Below are 3134 nucleotides of genomic sequence, written 5' to 3' on the forward strand. Positions count from 1 at the left end.
TGGGCATAGGGTGGTGTCAAGAGAATAATAAGCAAAAATACTCATTTTTTCTATGTATTTGCTTTCAAAATACTCAGGTAGTTTGAAGGTAAATTGATAAAAAAAATAGGATAAATTTTGAAAAGTTTTGTTGTATAAATAATTTGTGGCAACATCTTTTAATGTAACACATCAATTTTAAAAGATAATGTTTTCAAAGAGGTGATTTATCTTTAAATCTCCAAAATCCTTAATCCTACAGTCAGGGAAGAGTCAAAAGAAAACACTACAAAATGTATGCGTTTTCTTAAGGAAATGGGTCAATAGCTTATTGAATTGTTTCAACTAAGAAAATACATTTATTGTATTAACTATTGAATTCAACTTTATATTGAGGAAAATTGTGATTTTAAAAGACCTCATATTTTTCTTTTAAATAGCATACTTAGTTAAATATAAAGGAAGAGTATAAATAAGCATATAGGAAGATGAAGTCAAATCTCCAGCCAGTGGAGAGCGGCTTATCTCAGTGTTCGAGGAGGGATTTTGTTCTCCAGCTTTTACAGCAACATGGTGCCCAAATCCCTTCCTGCCAACTTCTCACACCAAAATTATGGTTGTCTTTTGTTATGAAGTATTTTATTTTTCTAGGTTGTGTCCAAGTAATGCTAAAATGAAATGAAGTATCAGTTATCTTCATTTTTTTATGACAAAATGTTTGTAAAACATCTGGATATATGGCAGCCTGCGTCACTGATGAAGCGCTTTCCTTTATTTGTAGATATTTAGAAACATGTTTATATAGTCATTCATTGTATGTCTCAAATGTCATTAGAATCAGAGTTTTAACTAGCATATAAGACAGAAGAACATAATTTCCAAGACTACATTTTAAAATTTAGGTCAGAAGCTCAAAATTCCACTGGCAGGTGATTGTCCCAAAATACAACTTTTGCCACAAGAGAACTGTTGTGTAGCTCAATAACGAGTTCCAGTCAACTAAGCCTGTCAATTTTATAATATATAAATATACACAGTCCACTCTTTTTTACAGTCAGTAGTTCCTTTGTATGTATTTAGTTTTCAGAGGGTGATTTGTATGACTGTGCCTTCACCTCAGCTGCTCTGATAACTGAAGCATGTGGTACTGAGCCCAGCAACTGAATCATTACAGCCCTGAAGTGATTTATTTTACACCCTCACAACAAACTCTTCCAGTTCTTCAACTGTGGCTTCCCATAGTGAGTGCAGACTGTATGAATGACTAGTGACTACATAATTTAGGTGCAAAAAAACAACCATTACAGCATTTGGATCATTATCATCATGTTGTATTTCCTGTGCTTATTTCACTGTAGCTGGGAGACCTACTCTTACAACAGCTCATCAAAATAAAACCTTCAAAGGTACGAATCACAAGACCTCCATGTTGAGTTTTGTGTGTAGAGATCTTAGAAGTTTATTTTAAATCTTTAGCTTTTTGCAAGTACCATATAGGACCAGCCTCATGGACAGTTGACAGTTAGACAAAATGTGTCTTCAATGTCTTCATACCACCCTGGCAGCTCATTTTCTTCCTGTCCCCATATTCCAAATGAAACATTTTGCTTGTATACCATGTAAAAGAATGTTGAAATACTATACACCCTCCCGTTCATTTTAAATTTGATATGATATAGCGGGAGCCCCGGGCGCTGCCGGCGCCGGGCGAGCTCCGCTGGGCGGATGCCGGCAGCGCGGCCCGGGCGGCCCCTGCGCGGAGCGGCGGCGGCGGCGGCGGCGGCGGCGGAGCCGGAGCGCCGCGGGAGGGCGGGCGTCACGGCGGTGCTGACGGTGGACTCCCAGGGGCCTGACCGCAAGACGGCAGCTGTGGTCGCGGGTCCGCGGAGCGTCTTCGTGCCGGCGCCGGACAAACGCGAGACCGACGTGCTCAGCCGCGGACCGGTGCGGGGTCCCCATTGGCCAGGCCCGCGCCGAAGGCCGTGCGGTGCTGCTGCGCTGGTCTCTTTTTCAGTCATGCAGGAGTGGCTCGAAGTGTGGCTATAATGGCTGTTTTCGTGAGGAAGATGGACCAACTTACCTTTGAAGAAGCCTGTGAAAACCTCCAGACTATCAGCCAGAGGCGAAGATGAATGCGGGGTGTGAGTGGCAATTGAAATTATACCAGGAAATGGGATATGAAGTAGATACCTCTAGTGCAATTTATAAGTAGCACCGTTTACAAAAGTTACAGAAAAGTATCCAGAATTGCAGAACTTACCTCAAGAACTCTTTCCTGTTAAGCCAACCACCCTTTCACAAGGATTGAAAGATGAGGTTCTCTACAATGTAGAAAGTGCAGGAGGTCCCTATTTCAAAGTTCTAGCATTTTGTATCATAATGAAGGAAGTGGTCCTATAGCTTTTGCCCACAAGAAAATGATACCATCTTTCATGCTTACCACAGGGAATCAGGCTCAATGTACATCTTATTTCATTGAACCTGTACAGTGGATGGAATCCACTTTGTTGGGAGTAATGGATGGACAGCTTCTTTGCCCCAAATGCAATGCCAAGCCGGGTTCTTTCGATTGGTATGGTGAACAGTGCTCATGTGGTAGACGGATGACACCTGCTTTTCAAATACATAAGAAGAGAGTGGATGAGGTGAAAATGCTGCCAGTTTTGGGATCACAAGCAAGAAAAATATGAACTTGTGACATTTAATAGCTGGGAAAGAAACAAGCTGATGGATGCAAGAAGTATCTATGAAGTATTCCTGCAAAAACAAATGAGAAAACCAAAGAATCCAATCAAGCCTTTAGATTTAACTAGCAGTTTACAGGAACAAATCGCCAAGAAGCTACAATCAGCAGAATCACCAAGTGGGAAATTCTCCTGGACAAATTCTTCAACAAATGGCATGGTTTGAAGAAAGAAAATATATAAAACAAATGCAGTGTGACAGTCTTGTTTGGACATGATTTAAACAAAACAATTGTAGAAAGGAATTTTGAGACAGAAAATTAAAAATGGAATGCATATTAGAATTCCTAATTTTGTTGGGTATGTGATTACACTTTAGTTATGTTTTTCAAGTTTTCTTTGTCAGGATACATATTGAGGCATTTATAGGTGAAATAACATGATACCTAGGATTTGCTTTAAAACATTCAG

At 40.2% G+C, this 3134-nt stretch overlaps 1 pseudogene; it reads left to right on the forward strand.

Annotated features, from left to right (window-relative positions):
• Positions 1-1704: 1704 nt before the first annotated feature.
• LOC118931668 (dual specificity protein phosphatase 12-like) lies at positions 1705-2843 on the forward strand (annotated as a pseudogene).
• Positions 2844-3134: the final 291 nt, after the last annotated feature.

The sequence above is a fragment of the Manis pentadactyla genome, chromosome 4, assembly GCF_030020395.1.
Source record: "Manis pentadactyla isolate mManPen7 chromosome 4, mManPen7.hap1, whole genome shotgun sequence".
Lineage (NCBI taxonomy): Eukaryota > Metazoa > Chordata > Mammalia > Pholidota > Manidae > Manis > Manis pentadactyla.